This window comes from Pteropus vampyrus, unplaced genomic scaffold (genome assembly GCF_000151845.1).
Source record: "Pteropus vampyrus isolate Shadow unplaced genomic scaffold, Pvam_2.0 Scaffold545, whole genome shotgun sequence".
Classification (NCBI taxonomy): Eukaryota; Metazoa; Chordata; class Mammalia; order Chiroptera; family Pteropodidae; genus Pteropus; species Pteropus vampyrus.
The window spans coordinates 347,134-366,761 of record NW_011889326.1 but is presented as its reverse complement, the minus strand read 5'-3'; the positions used below and the strand labels follow the sequence as shown (position 1 = coordinate 366,761).

The following is a 19,628-nucleotide window of genomic DNA, read 5'->3' as shown; positions in this document are numbered from 1 at the left end:
AAGCCACCTGTAAGATTTCCTAGATCAGCATCCTGTTTCTTTGTTTCAGACGTTCTTTTCCCTTCTTAAATCTATTATTAGTAGTTATCTATTTTTGCACAATCTTCTAATCACTAGATTAAGGCTTTGCTCATCACCAAACTTGATCAAAGTGAGCTGTAGAGGACCTTTCTTTTGAGCTCATAAGTATAATACTGCTTAAACTAACAGCTAGTTTGACCAAATCTGTAAAAACATGACCTTCCAGGGTCTCGCTATTCAATTTCTGTAAATAGCACAAGTTTCCTTTAGCAAAGACTCTGGTTAAATAGGGCCGCAGTGCAAATCGTCTCTCTAAATCCATTAGAGGTTGGAACTTGTAAAAATGCAAAATTCTCTGAAACCAGATATCGTTTTTTCTTTGTGGAGAGATTGGAATCCTAGTTACAGCCAGCAAAGCTTTCCAACCCGGTTCTCCCTCTAGAGGGAGACATAGTCCAGCTTTTATACCAATTGCCTCCCTCTCATTTTTTACTGTCTTTTTTTTTCTGCAGGACCGCAGTTTGCTCTCAGCAGCAGCTGCGGATGCTATCAGAAGTGGCTGTTGGGAGAGAGACGGAGGGAGGCAACGCCGTCTGGTCCTGCCATCCCATTTTACTGCTTAACTCAACCTGGAGTGTTGGGATCTATCCTCTCCCTGCGTTCTCCTTGCACTATACAGGGAGGCAAGTCACTCCGTACTCCCTGGATAGCTAGGCTGGGTGAAATAAGGGGTCTGGGTGGAACAGGGGGTTCTGCCCTTTACGGTGACTTTCTAAAAGATACCACCAGTGTCTTTTGACAGTACGGCGCTTAGGGTGGGAGACGGAGAGGAGGCTTTACTAAACGGCTTACTTTTTTTTTTTCTGGTGGTCTGGATTTTTCCCCCCCCATCGGCCCCCTCCCCGGCCCCTTCTCTTCTCCCCTCCCGCCTTTAACGAAGTGACACAGGCAACACCTGCTCGCTTGTGTTGGATGTTGGAACTTACACTTTCTCAGTGGTGACGGTACCAGCATACTGGGGAGAGGGGGACAACGGCGAATTTTCCCTTTCTTCCAGCGCACGATGCCGAGAGGGTCAGCGGTTGGGCCGCGTGGGGCTATGCCCGCAGCGCTTCTAGGCGGGATTAAGGGGCTGCAGCTGGCCAGGAGTTGCTGCTAATTGGACTCGGCTCAAAGTCTGCGAGAGGGCATCACCTGCGACCTATCTGCTACAAGCGGGAACACCGGCACCTGAACCGAGGAACTCGAGCGTCTTGAGGGCGGAGGATAGCCGAGCTCAGAGCCTCTCCTCCATCCTGCCCCGAATCTCCCCACCAACTCGTCCACATTGGAGACCCAGGACCTGCGAGAGCCAGGGAACTGGTGAAGTACGTGGCAAAGGCTGCTTTCGTGAAGGTGAATTGTTCTGTCCCATTGCCTTTCCCCAGAGAACACAGAAGAGGGCGGGAGACAGGCAACGGAGGATGTGTGAGTGTGTGTGAGCGGGAGAGACGGCGTGAGGCGGGAGGAAAAGTCTGTACTCGTCGTTAAAAGCAAACAAATCAGAGATGGAATAAGCGCGGTAATTGCTGCAAGACCGCCTTGATTCTCGCAGTCCCGGGAGCTGAGCGCACCGCGCGCATCCGGCGAGGACAGCGGGCGACCGCGGACGCTGGTCTAGCTGCGGGACTTTGGATTGTGCTCAGTAAACAAATCTTTTCATTACTTCGACACTGTGGAACGAAGAAAGGGGGGAAAAGAGACGAGGCTCGCGCGCTCCACCTTCCACCCACTTTAAGGGGATTCCAGTTTAGATGTCAAGAGATTCCTGAACCCTCTTTGCCATCGGAGGAAGAAACACAAGCGCGCGCGCACACGCACGCTTAGGACCTCGCTCACACGCCCTCCACGAGCACACACCACCAGACTTCGGTTCCCTATGCCCCTGAACCGGGACGGCGGACTGGCATCTGGGAAGCAATGCAAGAGCGATAAGGCTGGCGCAGGCCCGCGGAAGCTGCAGGAGCATCGCTAGGTGTTGCCGCCACCAGGAAGCGGGGCTGCAGGTAGGTGCGAGCCGCGCCCCCGGCGACCCGCCTGTGCTGGGTATTCGGGCGGCAGCTGGAGGACCCAGGGCGGGGACGGCCTCCCCTCCTCGGGCGTTGAGGGCTGTAGGGGGCTCGCCGGGGAAAAGCGAGAGGTGAGCGCAGATGCTGGTTGGGCAGCCTGCGTCTCCCTCGCGGGAGGTCAGGGTAGGGGCGGGGGTAGAGGGACGCCGAGCCGGGATCTGAGCACAGGAAGGAGGTCCGAGAGCGGTGCCTTCCTTCTCTTTTCTGCCCCATTTCTCCCAACATAATAAGCGACCCGGCCGAGGATTAAAGTGGGGTTTAATTAGATCCCACAACCAAACTCATCCGGCTGGGAACCATTTTGGACTCCTAATTAGGAGTTCAGGGTCGCGTTCAAGGATCAATGAGATGTTAGGTCGCTCTTCTGGAATCCCTACTTTCTGTCCACTTCTGATTAGTTAATTCTCGGGCCTGTCTGCAGACAGTGGGCATTTCAATGAGGCTATTGATTTCTATACCTCTTTATCTTCGTAAAGAATCATCTTGATAAGTCTCAGAGCCTCACCTATTTAGAGGTTTATTTGGATTTGGGAACGGACGCTTTATTACCGAATGAAATAAAGCTTTAATAAAGGATACTACGGGACAGCTTTAGGACAGCATTCAGAGAAAGAACAGCTTCGAGAAACTAATGGTTTCTTTCTGGACAGATGCCTCCCAAATCTTGCTAATAGTACATGGTTTTTCTGCCCCACTGCTTTGTTGTCCCTTCCCCCATTCTGTTCCAAAAGGCCAGGTTCCTACCAAGAGGTGTTTTCTTCAGGTTACTGATCCTCAGTAGCCAGTGGGGAACGTGTTATTTCCAGATACTGCTTTTGCAAAGGAAAGTTTGAGATCCGTTGCCCTATTTCTCCTAGAATTGCAGGCTGAGCTGTCTGGTCTCCACTTGAAAAGGACGAACTGTGGGCGCTTGAAGAGCCCCTGGGAAGACGCGATGCTTTCCCATTCAGTATTCCCTTTCCAGATCGATTGCTAAACAATTCCCCGAAGCTTTTGGAATCAAATGTGTAGTTAAGGCAGTGATTAGCTGGCCTCTCTTCACCTTGTGCTGGGGGAGTTTGGCTTGTGTCAATAAGACAGAAAAGAAAATATTTTCATTTTATAAATGTTAAATCCCCTCTTGAATTTTGCAGAAGTCAGTTTCTTTTTATTTTATTTTATTTATTTTTAAACAAACCTCTGTGCAATCTTTACTCTTAAAAGTACTCCTAAGCAGTCAGCATATAAGCGTCCTTCACTCAGGACAGGAGCTGAGTTTCAATGACTATTGACTGAATAACAATTATCTGGTTTCTGTCTTCCCAACTAGATTGTTTGAGACATCAACGTTCAAACTGTTATCCATTAACACATTAAAACTGCTCTATTAGGCAATCTAAGTTAAGACAATTGAGTAATTAATTTAAGATGTCTGTTTAAAGTGTGAAATGGCAAAACTAGCAAAGGAGATTGAAAACACTTCTAAAGGCTTTAAAAACAAGACCATTAAGATTATTTGTATTTAGCCCAGCCTTTCTATGTTTCCACTTGTACTCTCAGGCTGCTGAATCTTTTACAGTTTCAAATTTGGCACCTAAGAGCCTTAAAAATGATCAGACACATTTAATTTTCTTTTCCTACTTTATTCTGTTCTGGATCTCATCTGGGGTCAATTGTTTGCATGTGACCTCTTTAGAGTGTAATTTTTAGAGTCATCAGTAGCCATTGAAAGGCCATCAGTAAACCACATTGAAGCTTGTTTTGACTTTAATTTTCAATGAAAAAAATGGGGTTGTATTATTTATAGATATAATACTATGAGAGCACTGCCCCGCCAACTGAGTGCTTAGGCACTGTGACTCTTTTAAGAGGCAGAACACAATTTTAGTGTGTTGCTTTTTATTAGGCATTTTTTAAAGATTAAAATCTTGATTCTTGCCTTTAATAAAATTTTGTAGTTTACTCAAACTTACGTATTGATACATAGTGCTATGTTATATGTCTTAAAGAAGAACCAAAAACCTTGATATTAAAGCAAACACCTGTAATGCTACAAGTTGTGCTAAAGGGAAATCAAAAGTATCTGAGGTTGTGATTTTAACTCTGAAAAATATTAGCTATTTTTAACAATGACAAATTGAAGAATGAAGATTCATTGAGATTTCCATGGCTCTATGTCAGAAAAGATACATATTGCTTACATACTGCTTTATAGTATTTACTAACCACCAAGTTATAAAATGTGATGACACAGCTGTAAAAAGGTCTGTGTTTAGATATGGCCACTTTCCTTTTAAAATATAAAGTGATGAAACTTTGAGGGTAAAAGAACAGTTTATAAAATTATTTTGCATATTATCGGGAAATTTTTATGGTCCTGGATCCAGTATCTTCAATATAGTATTTTGTTTCCCAATATAGCATTCTAATAATCCTTTTACAACATTTTTGAACATTTAAATGTTGAAAGTGCATTTTAGGGTTGATTTATCACTAATTGCAGGATTACCCTATACAGGTAGAGTAAGATATGCCTCTTCAGCATTTTCCAGGCATTTCTTATCATGGGCCCCAATAAAAGATACTGTTAGATTTTGCCTAAGTTCAGCTGTGGCAGCAAACTGATAAATATTTGCCTCTTTAATGCATGTCTTAAACGAGAAATGTTCCAAAGTGTCATCAGTTATTTCTAACCTATTTGAGAAGATGAAATAACCAGAGTGCAAACAGTTCAGTGCCCCTGCTTTTACTTCTCCAGTATTTTATTAGGGATGCCTCATTAAGTCACATTATTCTGCAGCTGTTTTGTTCATTAAAGATTCAAGTAAAAATAAGAAACTACTGTGCAATGCAGTTTTGTTTTCTTGGTAAAAAACTAAGTTAAAGTAAAATAAGCGATTAACATAGTCCCCTTTGATCTATGCCTGACATTTACAAATGTAATTCATCAACCTATTAGTAGGGCTCCATCAAAACAAAGAAGAAATGCATTAACACAGATGCCGCTGGATATGAAGCCCAAACCAGCTGAATCAACCTCATATTTGGTCCACATACTTACACAGTATTTCACATGATAAATTTTTCTTATGAAGCACTGATTATTTTAATGTCATGTAATATGATTAGTTTGCCATTTTGTTAAAAAATTCTTTGGTTAACTTTATTTTGAACTACAGTACTTGGAGCATATTGAATTACACCACTGGAAGAGAAGGAATAATTTTACAATGAGTTACCATACGTCTTTGTAGAGAACAGTTTTACTTTAGTTTTGGAGCACAGTCTGGAACGGGAGACGGAAATGTAGGCCTAGCAAACAGAAGTTAATTTTTGTTTTTTAGTTGTCATTGACCACTGATTTATTGGGTCATTTTTAGAAAGTCTGATTTTATTCATTTGGTACAGTACTCAATGTCTTTGTCAATGAACTATAACTAACAATTTTTGTCTTCTACTTATTAACAGAAATTTTAAGAGAAATAATTAGACTTATTGGAACATGAAGAAAAGTACTATTTAAATACATTTCTCTAATACCTATCTAATCTCTATATTTATACATATATATTCACATGCATATATACATACAAATGCTTTTAATGGCACCCATATAAAATACCGGTTTTGTATTAAAGGGGGCAAGAACAACTTTAAAAAATGTCTACATTCTTAAGTACATAGTTTTTCACTATTTTACATGATTTGACCTACAGTGTAACTGTATTCATGGTTTAACAAGGTTGTTTATAATTGAGTTTGAGACACGGTTACATGCAATATGTTTTTCTCTTTAGTTTTTCTTTTGGAGATATTTTTATTTATTAAGTTACAAATGCAAAAGAAAATTAGTGTCCTCTGTAGGGGCACTTTGGGATATGTTTATTGACACTATGACTGGGAAGTTCAATACATTTTAAACCCTGAACATATCTGTATGCTGTCATTATTAAATATGCACATCCACAGTCAAAACATAAACCATGCGTTTAGAGCATACTATTCTGGTTTATAAATAGTATCTACAAATTTTCCAGAAACATTTATATTATACTCCAACATCATGTTAGAGTTTCGAAACCCACCCACTTCCAATGTGTATACCACATGTATATGTCAGATTTCAACCTGTGCCAAAATGATAGACGAGTTAGTCACTGGAATTAGTGAAAATCTGGCCTATTTAGGCAATTGGTTTTTTTGACCGTTGGAAAATATGACTTTCAGGTTATTTGGGATTCAGATGAAAAATGAATATATTAGCGATGAGAAGAACATTTCATTTTGTTCACAGTGATCCATATGGGGTATGAGAGAGAACTAAGGAATCAGACCTTATAGTATGCTTTTATTAGACAAAGGCCTTTTAATCACTTCCCTCAGTCTCCTAAATTACTCCATAGTAGCTGTAACTGTTTTATGATTTCCCCTGAATGGCCAATTAGTGAAGGTACCTCTTCTTTTCTCTCAGCAATAGCACAAAGGCAGTCATTCAATTAAATTTATATTTATATTGCTTCTTTTATACAGTAGATTTTTGAAACTCTTTACAGAGATTAGATAATGTGATAATGTTGCATTCTTAGTAATTATGGTGGTAGTTTGAATGGGGTAGGCTAAATTTTGACAAAATGGGGAAAAGCAGCCAAACAAGTCTCCTTTGCTGTTTTAACTTCTTGCGCTATGTAAAGCTAACTCTTCAGATAAAGCCTGGAAAGTGCAAGGTAGCTTTTGATGAATGCAAGGTTTGTTTTACTAAATATTTTTGTTTTTTTTTTCCTGCTACGAACCAGTCACTGTATAATTGCATGCATGTGAATGGGCAATTGTGTTGACCTTTAAAGGTCATGCAAAAAATTCTAAACCTTTCAATTTACAGTGTTAATTGCCTATGGCCTCCTGTTGTTGCATATGGAGATTTCTGTTGAGTTTAATAACAGAGTAACACTTTGGCCTTCCGTGGCGGATTAGGCAGCTCTTTATAAGCACATTTATGATGGTATCCATAGCAAGCACTATGACAAAAGATTTTTGGAAAAGTATATTTTTGCTTTGGGTTTAAAGTTTTTAAGCCAGAGTGGCCTAGGTTATGAAGAGATGGACAGTTTCTTTCTGGTACAAAAATACCCATCACTCAAAATTATATGTAAAAACTGCATGGTTTTATTTGATTTTGGCTCAGTTTTTCTTTTTCAGTGTCCTTCTTGGAGATTCTAATGAGAATTATACTTAAATATTGGAGGAAGGAAATGTGCTTGTTCTCTCCTGCTCTGTTATGAAAAAGACCATCTGTATGAGAAAAGCAAGGTGTGTTATTTCTTCCAGTCTTTCTCGTGGCTTCATGTTCTTTGTCTTTATGAATTAGAATAAGCAAAAGCAGGGAACTCAGAAAGAGTTATGTGGTCATAGGAATCTTGATAACACAACCTCAACCTAGTAATAGGACACAGTTTGTTAGTGTATATTCTGTGAGAGGGCAGGTTTTCTACAGCTCTAAAACTTGGTCAACTTAAACAGTAGAGCTTTATGTACCAATGTAGTGAATCTGTGACTGTGCAGATGAGTCAAGAATTCAGAAATGGCCAATAGAGATCATTTGAGGAAAACAATATACACTATGTTTTTACTTCTATTAGTTTATGGACAGCTCCAAATTCATTTAAGGTGTACAAACATGATTATTGTTATTTCTTTCTTGGTTTAGTTTTACCTTTTTGTAGGTATATGATGAATGGCATACTTAAATTCGTTGGTGTTAGAGAGTTCAGTAAATTCCTTTCTAGAATGGCCATCAGACATATCGGTGACCTGGTCCTGCTTTTGTTTGTATTTTCTTCAGAAAGTTTAGTTGAATTAAGTGCAACAGCTCTAACTTTAGTTCTTTTTATGGAGAAAGTAGATATAAGGAGAAAGTAGATGATTTACATTTCAGTCAGGCAATCCAAAGGCCAAGGGCAGAGTGAAAGGGCATTGCAATCTCATACTCCATAAAACCATTTTGAGCAGTTTTTAAGTTCAAGGAAAATTTCTAACCTACATTTTTTTTTTTTTTTTAGCTTTAGTTCTTGAAATGTTATATCAGTAGTTTTCTGCTAAGGTACTATTTAGCATTATTGAAAACACCTTTTAGATCGTTGGTTTGTTCATAAATATACCAGTAATGGGTCAAAATTTAGACTTTGCTATTTGAAAATTGTTAATCATACCATTTGTTGAGTGGTTAAAATTCATTGGCTTGCATTTTGGTTAGCAGATAAATTTTGAAAATTGTCATAAAACCAATGTGGTGCAGTGGCCAGAGCTCCGGAGATGCTATTGTAGCTCTATCAATAAGTGACCATGTAACACAAGAAAATCACTTTATTTTGCTGTGCTTCAGGTTCTCAGCAATATATTCTTGAGTCAAGTTTTCAAGACAATTAAAAATGTAATTTTCTTTTTTCCTGTGTTCAGACCTACTAAGCATCGTGGCATGGTAGGTATAGTAATAGTATTGCAGGATATAACTTTTAGTTAGGATCTAGCACATAGTTTCTAGCATATCAGTAAATGTTCCATGAATGCTTTTTAATAACTTATCTATAAAAGTTGTCTAGCTTTTGAAGATTGGGATGATGATAATAATGATAATTATGGTGATGACTAAAGATTACAGATGTGGGGACATAAAATTGAATCAGACTAAATCTTATGATTCAGTTTAGCTATTTTGCCTAGTTTGTATGATGCTGTTTTGCTGTGAAACAAGCTGAGATAGGCTATAAGTCTTAGGCTTGTTAGGGTTACATGTCTTTTCTCTACTTCTAGTTTTCTTAGTCACTGAAATAAAATGGTTTTGTTCAACCCAAATAGAACTAGGCTAGCAAATGAATAATCTTCATGCTATTGTTGGTAATTAAACACATTCTTTCAAAACTGGTGTATGAATTTTTGAGAATTTGTAATTCTTGGAAAAGTCCATTTATTCAATAAATATTTATTGAACACTCTCTAAGTTCTGGGGTATCTCAGTAAACAGAAAAGTCAGACACCTGTCCTCATAGAATTTACCAATTCACTCTATTACTTGACGTTTTGAAATGAATCTGGAGGAATGGTTCAAGAATGTACTGTACTATGTCTACTCTTGCTACTAATTCTTGTTTATAATTGTGAAGAGTTCCGAAAAGAAATAGTTAAAATAGTTAAAATGTCTGAGTTAGAATGTGTCATGTAGAAAAAAATATATATTTAAGGTGAAGTGGTATGTAATTCAGTGGATTGTTTCCACCTCATCAGGTCTATGATTAAACTGAGGGTGACACAAATAATAGCTCCTTTTCCCTAATTTCCTATATAAAAGAATAAATTTAGATAGGCTGAATGACTTGAGATTAGTGACATGTTACCCCCTAGAGCCTCTTAAAAGGGTTACAAATTCAAACACCTATAGGAACGTGAATGAGCGAACCATACCAAATGGAAGATGACAAATGGCAACTGCCGCTCAGCCTCACCTACATGTTGGAGAGACCATAGGGAGTGGTGGAGGTTCTGGTCCACATCTGAGTGGGGCAGCTGAGCCTTGGCTACACTTGTTGCCATGCCAGGATATGAGACTGGTGTTGCCAGATTTTCTGATTTGTAGAAGAGAACATAGGTGTACAGATTTTTTAACTTAGAAGTTCCAGATTTATAAATGATGGTAATGAGTTCAAAGTTAAAATACTGTGTGGGCCAACAAACACATCTGTAGGCCATATTCAGGCTAATGGGCATGAGCGTGTCATTGTTGACAGGGATATGTGAGGACAGCTAGTTAGGGAGATATGTGTATGCCTGTCTTCTGTCATCTCTAGCCATAATCCTCCAACTCCACAGGCATCTGGAGTCGGGGTGGTTGCCAGTAAAGCGCTCAGCTATAGTAGCTGAATGATAATGAGGAGTGGTTCAGTCTCACCCCTGTATTTAGTGTTCTTCCTGTTGACTCACTGTGAAGTTGATGCTGAACTCACCTTGAAGTTGGTGGTATCTTGTAGGGTTTAAGAGAGATGCTGAGAATGTAGTTTCAATTTATACCAAATATTTAGAATGGGCTGTATAGTTCTGTAATGCCTTATTCCTTTCGATTAGTGCTTCTTAAACTTCCATATGCACACAAATCATCTGGAGGAATTTTGCTAAATTGGAGGTTATGGAGTAGGGCCTGGGATTCTGCACTTCTGACATGCTCCCAGATGAAGCTAATGCTTTTGGCCCACGGACAACAGTTTGAGTCACAAGTCTTTAGAGAGCTTTTTCATCACTGAAATTCATTTTATGCATGCAGAAAAGTTGGAGGACTCCAACTCTTATTTCTCTGACAGGTTTCTCCCTGTAGTAAGCAGCCCAAACTGACGCTAAGCGCTTTTCTCAAAGGCTCTTTAATCAGAGCACAGAATTCATAAGCATTTTGCTTTTTTCTAATGTTCTGTTTCAAGAACATATTTTATCTGCAAAGGATTAATCAGAAATTGTCTGTTCTTCACATATTAATGCAAGTTTGAATTACTACAGTTTGAAGAAATTTATTTCATAACTAAGGCATTGTATTATACATGGATATATTCTCTCATACAAGGTCAATTTTAACTCTCTAAATCATTTTTGGAATTTCAACAGTAATTGCTTCCTTTTAGGACTTAAATGTCACAATTTTGGCCATAATGTCTAGATTTTTGTTCTACTTAAGTAGTTATTATGAGTTGGTGGGAGAGTAGACTTGAAGAAAGATGGTTTTCCTTGTGTGTTTCTTGGGCTTACAATATTAAAGTGAATATATCTTTTCTTTTGCTCTGCTAATCCTAAATACCTTTCAAAAATGATCTCTTTAAGATTGAAGACATAACTTATTTAGGAATTTTGACTTCTTTATATTTTATTAGCATTTTTTCCCCTTAAACCAGTTTTACTAATGCCAAGTGTCATAGCTATGCTTATAACTTTACTGTGGTAGGGCCTTATGTTACAAGCTCAGTTCACTAGTTAAAATATTTTTGTCAGTGTTATCAGTTCCCTGGAAATTCTTATGTTTCTAATGCTGGTATATTAATTATAAACTGAAATTAGATTTAGACATGTCAGTCTGAGGGAGTGAAGCAATTTATTTTCTTGCAAGTTGTATGATTAATATAGTTTGTAATAGTAATGCTATTAAAGCTTACTCAATTTCTTTTAAGTGCTTAGAAATTTCTATTATATAGAATAGTTTTGCTCCTTGCTGAGTAATGAGATGAATTCATTTTACAGAGTCTGTTGGACTATAAACTCTGTAAGGAAGTACCATGTATATCAAATTTCTATCAATCCCCAATTCTTAGCATTGTCTGGCACATAATAGGTACTTAATAAATTTAATGGGAAGATGATCAAGAGTTCATATTGATAAAAATCCTTTTTGCATATTTCTTCAATGCGTAAGAAAGTAGTTTGTGAAGCACTGTCATTTATTCTGCCTAATTGAGTGTGTGTGTGTTGTGTGTGTGTGAGAAATGGAATTTATTAGAATAAGGGGTGGGGGAGAGGTGAAGAGAGAGGGAGGGAGATGGAGGGAGATAGAGAGGCTATTTTGAATTACACTTGACAGGTATTTTAGCATTCAAAAATACATTCTAAGCAAAACATCAAGGACAAAAATAAGATAAGCATGCTGACTGATATTTCCATTCTTTCCACAATTTAATGTAACCTGGAGGTTTAGAGGCTACATATGCTTGTGATTCTACTGTTATATAAATTAAGTAATTTGTCAATGTCAATTTTAAGTGTTGTTAATCACATATGGAATATATTTTGATCTCTCTTGTCAGTGATTTGACTCATCATTCATTAGGAAATTTAAAGCCATTTATTCTTATCTACATAATTACCATTTTCATAATTTATCGTGAACCAGATTTGCTTTTTTCACCTTCAGGAAGACTTTTAACTGTGAAACCATTGTTCTTGGCTTTAATGATATTGAAAATTATTGGTATTCTAATGTTAAATGCTGCTTAGTATGGATAGTATGCATTCAAGTATTTATTGATTTTAGTCCTTCTGGGTCAAGTAAAGCTTTTAAATACTTGTTGCTATAGAAGATTTTACAGAATTAAAACTCTTTGACTATATTTGATTATTAAGAAAACCCATGTGTATTATAAAATTAAAAAAAAAACCCACTAGATCTTTAAAAACTTAGTTGAATTTTCTGCATTGCCTTTATTTTAAAAGATTACATTAAACTGTATATATTAGCATGCTTATATGCTTAAAAGTTTCTCAAAACCCTTGAATATTATGTCTTTACTCTCTGAAGTATAAGACATATTTTTGGAACTCTTCAATGAGTCAAAAGACAGGATGTGAATTGAATGGACCTGTTTTTTCCCGCTGTATTGTCCCCGCTGTATTGAGATTTATATAACTAAGGATATAAGGTTATTGAGCTAGGGCTACTTATTGAAAAAGGTAGAACTAGTTTTCTTCCCCGACTCAATTCTAAATATGAAAAATTTAGGGACTGTACTGAAATATTTTCAAAATCAGAGTTAAAATCAAGCTTATGGTATATTGGTGAATTTTACCTTGGATCAAAGCCCATATTATACTTCTAGGAAGACTGGGTCAGCTATGATTTTCCTTGCCTAGTATCTTTTCCTAACAGCTGATTACATCTAATCTTTACCATGGACTTCAAGGTTTGTGGCTAAATACTTCACTTTGTATTTTGTGAAATCTGCTTCAAGTTCACTGGATAGATTGCATGGCAAACTAGAGTGAAATCAAAGAAAAAAGCAGACTGAGTAACTGGCAGTCAGAGATTGAGAAAGTTAACATTTTGCAGGATATGAATGGTAAGAGGAATTTGGGGGCCAGATGGAGTAAAAGGGAGAAAATAGAGGTCAGAAGAGAAGTCTGTTCTAGCTAGCATTTTTATACCAAAAAAAAAAAAAAAAAAAAAATTCATGATCTTTGAGAGAGGTGTAAGAAGTTAGACAAAGAATAAATCCATTGTGATTCTTGGGGAACAACAAGATAAAATAGCAAAGAACTGAAATAAGACTGTAGAGGAGAGAAAAACACCTGGGACCAAACCAGAATTTCCCCTTAGCCTTGTAAAAAAAAACTCTATCCAGGAATAAGAAATTTCTGTCAAGGCTTTTTACCAAACTAAAAGTCAGAAAGGATGTTACTGAACATTTATCATCAGTTTTCTCATTGGTAAATTGGATTTCACCATTACTTAGATCCCTCCAAGCTCTATATGTTAATGATGACTGTAGGTCATACTTCCATACTTCTATTCCGTCACATGAACATATCTCGAACACTGCTTTCTCTTTGCTTCTTTCCTAAACTGAAATTCTTGAGGTCAAGGAACGTGTCTTACTCTTCACTGCGTACTACCTAAACTAACCTAGGACATAATCAGGCATTTAATTAGTGTTTTATTAATATTAAATTTTTATTCTAAAATTCTAAATTATTTTCATCTTTTATTTCCATAATAAACAATGAAGTGTGTTCCACAGGCATACGTAATAACTATATTTGCATAGTACTGTATTGTTTACAAAAATATTTTCATGCATATGATTTCATTTGATACTATAAAATGGCTGTGAGTTAGGAATGATTGCTATCTTCGATTTCGGGTGAGAAAACTCTGGTAGAGAGTGGTAAAAATCATACAGTGAGTGCCAAGAGGCTAGTTTGAATTTAGGGCTTATCTGCTGGGAGACAATTCTCCATGGGTCTCACTGCCCTTTTGTTCCATAATAGCTTTTTAAGGATATTTAAAAAAGTGAACAGCCTTGAATGATACTGTCTCTCTTTGAATCACAGGACAGATTTGCTTAATAAAAATAATGTCTTCCTCTAGGATAAAGGGCAGGTCTGCTTGTAGCCTTTATAAAATATTTGGGTTTGCCAAGCTCAAGGTTACACAAACCAATGAGTGTGCAACATCTACATGGGTGCCTTTGCATCACACCAGTGGGACTTGGGGGCAAAGAGAACCTACTGAAATGTGATGTTCATGCTGCATCTCAAGCAGTCCTCTTGAGACCCATCCTCCTTTAATATTTAGAAACATCTTTTGGTGGCTGTAGGATAGATCATATTGGGGGTTGGATAGGAAGCCAGGGAGACCAACTAAAGAGCTATTTTAGTGCTTCTGGTGAGAAATGGCAAGAGTTTGAAGAAAAGAGTTGGGAGGAGGGAGGAAAATGAGACATAGTTGAGAGGTGGGAGATAGAAGCAACTGGTCTTGGCAACTGAATGTGTGGGAGAGGGAGGGAGAAGTCTCAAGAATAGGTCCTGGCTTAGGTGACTGGTGGTGTTTGTACAGTAAGATCCCCAAACTACTATATCTAGATGAAGACGGTAGGTTTAATTTTAAGCATTTTGAATTTGAGGTGCCCTTGGGATACCCAAGTGGCAATCTAAATGATAAATTCAAGTCTGGAGCTCAGGACAATTATGGTTTAGAACAGGGATTCCCAACCTCCTGGGCCATGGACTGGTACCCATCTGTGGCCAGTTAGGAACCTGGCTGCACAGCAGGAGGTGAGCAGCAGGCCAGAAGAGCGAAGTTTCATCGTTATCTGCAGTCACTCTCCAGTGCTAGCATCATAGTCTCAGCTCCACCCAGATCATCAGGCATTAGATTCTCATAGGAGCACGGGTCTCTGGTGCCAAAATGGTTGGAGACCTCAGGTTTAGAGACAGGCTTAGGAGTTGTCAGTGTACATATAGCAGTGTACATGAAATCTCTAACTGGATGAGCTCTCCAGGAAGAATTTTTAAAACATACCAAGGAGAGAGAGCCCTGGAGTACAATAATGTATATAAAAGAATCTCAGGTTTTTTTTTTTTTTTTTTTACTATCAGCAGAATGTCACCTTTAATTTTAGCAGAAAGAGTTTGTAGCAACCTGGCCTCATAAACCTTGGAGTCCATCTTTCCTGCTGTTTAGAGAAGCTGAGGATAGCAGAAAGAGCAATTGTGGAAAGTGGGGAGCATGCCCAGAGTTCCCTATTTCCATTTTCCCTCTGCTATCCCCTGAATATCATTATATACTAAGGCTGCGCCCCTGCATATCTCTCATGGACAAGAACACTGTGAGGAGACAGAGACTTTTTCTGTGTGTGGCCTTCATTCTCTGTCGTGATCTACAGACATTTTAAAAATTAAAAACTCGAGCATTTACAATGTGCCGACCACTGTGCTAAACACTTTGCACGAATTATTTCATTTAATCCACACAGTAATTCCAGAGGAATGTACTATTGTTATTCTTATTTTACAAACAAGTGGCTTGATCAAGCACACAATTTGTAAGATATAGAGACAAGTCTTGAATTACACCCTGCCTTCAGAGTTGGGTTTTAACCATACAGTACTGCATCTCAGTCATACTTGTTAGAAAATGAGACTCATTCTGTTCAACAGAATGCTGGTTAGAGAATTGTCTTGGTTCAAATTATTTATATCTAGACATCCTAAGTATGTCCTATTTCTTCAGGTTTAGAATTATATCATTAAAATTACTCTGTAACATCCATAGTATTCTTTGAATATGTCACAGATTTCCCATAAGTGGCTTTCTATGACTCTCCTATTTTATGTGATAAAAAATTTTAAGTAATGAGATGCAGAACTAGTATTCAAGAGAATTTGAAAAATTTATGTACTCAAATATTTATTCCTTTGAATCGAAAAACAAAACAAAGCAACTCCAACTCCTAACCCAATGTGAGCTAATGTGTGTCTTTTTCTGGAATTTAAATTCAGGCTGCAATATTTTATTACATTTATCTTACAAAAATCTCTCTTGGCCTCTTTGCTGTGTAAGAAATGGGAATCTTGGGGGCAGAGTGGGAATAGCCGATACAGCAGCCCTGTTTGCAGAACTCAGTTGCGTTTGGAGAACATCGATATAAGACTAATTAGAAGCAAAGTATTGAACAGTGCAATCTTCTAATTTTCTGATTAATGGCAAACCTCATGAAAACATTAATTATATTGAAAGAATTTAGACAATTCCTTTTTGAGTAAACAAAAAATATATCTGTAAATGGATGTTTTCCCTAATAATATAGGCAACAGATAGTTTATGGTAATATGAATAGGTTTCTATTCTTGAATGTTATGGATGTTTTTATATGATGTCAGCATCAGAGAAGGAATACTGTATTATAGCCATGTTATATTTTCTTTTGACTCTGTCTTTAGAACTCAATGTTGGAAAAGAATGGAACAGATTGATTTTTTTTTTAATGAGAGGTATAACGCAATACCACTGTGTGTGTGTGTGTGTATGTGTGTATATTTTCAGAATACATAATCTATATTATATACTCTTCATATACTTGATTCACTTTCTTGGTCTGAATTATAGTTGCTTATAGAATGGAATAGTAATTGCTGATAATTTGTCTTAATTATCAGCAAGTTAAATATTATTACAGATTGTGCTCTGTAAATTATAAATAGGAACAAAACTTTCTAGCTGGGGCTAGGAGAGGCCCTTGTGAAGAATGAGATTATAAACTCATAACAAACAACAGTGTAATTTCATTTGAGGAGCCACTTTGTTAATGATTACAGGGCATTCTTTTTTAAATGACTGGGGATGTGGCAAAGTGAAAATGTTTAAAAGGAGCTTATTATAAATACACAAAAACTAAGAAAAAATGTAAAGTTTGGAGAAATGATATAATCAGAGCAGCAAGTAGACAGTTCAAATATTTTTTCTTTACACATTTCGTTATAGCATTTACATGTAATCACCCCCACCCCCATAATGTTATAGTTTTAAACCAGGGGAAAACTTTGCAGTATATAGAATCCAAGAGTCTCATTTTATAAGTGAGGTCCCAAGGCCCAGGAAAGTACCCAGATTTGCTGAATGGCACAGAAATTGTGGCAGACCTAGGTCGGAAATGCAAGTTTCCCAAATTCCCAATGGGATGTGTCTACTACAAATGATCTTTGTCAGCTTTTCATAGAATCAAAGTTTCAGAAGGGAGTTTGAGAGGCACCTAATCTATCTTGCTTTCTTACACTGATTTAGAAAGTTATGTGAATATCGATCCAATTAAGGAAGAAAAAATCCAGAGAGAAAGGAATGCTAACGTTTTGTTGAATAATTTATTCTAGAGTTTAAAACCCTGTTTGTTTATACATATTCATTTAGTCATTATTTATGGAGCACCTACTATGTGTCAGACACTGTGCTACATGCTGCAGGTACTTGGTAAAGCAGAGAGTATCCTTGGAGTTTATAATCTAATTGGGGAGACAGCCAATAAACAAATATATATTTCCGTATGTACATATACACAAATATATTTGCAGATTAGGGTAAGTGCTATATCAGAAAATTTACCTTCAAATATTTAGAAAAGTGTTGTATCAGCAGACAAACATACAAGGAAAAAAATTTTGATTCAAAAATGAGAGAATTCTAATATTTAGAGCTGTTCAAAGATTAAGAGTTTTAGAAAGTGGTAAATTTCTAACATTGAGAGTTTTCATGAAAGTGCAACTAGACAGCTCCCAGGAGAGCGTGATTTGAAAGGCATTCAAATATTAGATGGGCCCTTTATTGTCTTTCTTTGAACTTCTTTATGGCTAAATTAAATTCTTTATCCAGTGGATTTTATTTAGGCTTCATTTTATTTGATTTCTCTGACTTTTTATCTAGATGACCATTCCCTTCTTTTCTAGTTTCACTCCACTGCCCACAGGCTTATTAAACAGTATTCATGGTTCTCTTCCTACATCTATGATCATTTCTTTAGAACCTCTTTTGCTGACTTTTCTTTCTCTGCCTTTCCTTGAAATATTGATGTTCCCCAGTACTCTGTTCTTGGCAGGTCTCTCTTATTGACACACTTACATTTCCTTGTTGATCTCATCTACTCTGATCATTTAACTAGGGCCTGCCTGTGTGTTGATGATTTCCAAATCTGAGGTTCCTGGCAAGACCTTTTCAGTCTGAATTTCCAACTGTATATTAGGTCTCTCCGTCTGGGTGTCTTAAAAAAATCAAACTGCACATATGTCAGATTGCATTCATTCTCCCTCAAAATTCTTTTTCCGTTTTTCTTAGTCAACAAATAATATTTAAATCTATCCAAAGACTAAAAGTTGTTTTGGAAAGTGGTGAATTTCCACAACTGGAGGTTGTCGTGGATACTTATCATTCATTAGGTCATTAGAGCAGAAACTCAGACACGGGTTTAAAAGACACTGGTCTGGGACACAATTCATAGCACATGAATGAAATGTATGCTTGATAAGGGGGCCCCCCACCCCCAACCTGCCCCACCCGCTCTCAAAGGAGATCAAACTATTTGGATAAGGAATGGAGTAACCGTTTCTGCATATTTTCAGTTTAGGATGTCTTAAAAGGAAGTTTATGAGGAGATCCATCAAGATTTTTTCAGTTAGGAAATCTTTTTTCTATGAATGTAGAGGAGTCTAAAATTTACCGAGTACCCTACATTGGGCCATGGCCTAAGTTAGGAACCTTCATATATTCTGTAAGTTCATCTATTCTTCACAGTGATCCAAGGGCCCAAGGGATTAGTATGACTAAACAGTTTAAAGTCTCAGAGGTTAGGAATGCTGCTAAAGGCTAGTAAGCTTTTTAGGTGGCTAAACTTGAATTTGAACTCAGTATCTGAATTTTATGGCAAAGGCTTTCTCCAAGTTTTATTTATTTCTTGTTTATATTTTCAATTTATCAAGGGCACTGGCATTTTAATTCTATCTATACGTGAAAACACTTCATATGTTCATCTAGCTTTCAGTGTGTAATTAGATGTATTAAGCATCTACTTTGTGTTTATACTGAGTATTATATGCAGTAAAAAGAGGCAGAAGTCAGCCTTTTTCTTGAAAGAGACTTTAACCTAGTTGCCTACAGTGTTACTGAGCATGCTTTCTGGTTCATCATGAAGGTTGTGAAAAAATATTTTAAAATCACTCTGGATCCAAGATTAATGCCTGCAGCACTCCATTTTTCCTGTTGAATTATTATAGTTAAATGATCTTGGAAATTCTCTTTTGGTGTTTTGATGAATATATCATTCAAGAAATGTCAAGAGAGTCTTCTATATAGATGGAGCTGTTGGGGCTCTCTTTCGGGTACTTACACAACTTTGGTTTATATTTGTCAATACATCCTCCTTGAAATGAAATTACTTATATATTTGCCTTCACCACTAGATTATATGATTCTTGAGGGCAGAAGCTGTTTTCTTCCTATTTCCTGGCACACCGTTGTCCCTCAGTAAATGTTTGTTGAAGGATGGAGAAAAAAAAGAAAAGCATCTTTGTCTTCTGTTACCTGAACCTATAATTTTGTCAGATAAGGATACTAAATTTGTACAAAATGTTTTCCGTTTTTAAAGAATAGTTTTACTACATAATCTATACTATTTTTCTTTTTGACAGAGATTTTGTGATGATTTGTTTCAGTAGGTTTCCAGTTTCATATAAAAAAAA

The 19,628-nt window shown here is 37.2% G+C and overlaps 1 protein-coding gene across 1 annotated transcript in view; it reads left to right on the top strand.

The window, feature by feature from the left end:
- Positions 1-484: 484 nt before the first annotated feature.
- The window catches only part of FAM19A2 (family with sequence similarity 19 member A2, C-C motif chemokine like), a gene marked incomplete at its 3' end in the record, with an annotated part of 358,233 nt that continues 339,089 nt past the window's right edge, over positions 485-19,628 (top strand). The window contains exon 1 of the mRNA XM_011383838.1: positions 485-2,066. The remainder of the gene's footprint in view (positions 2,067-19,628) is intronic.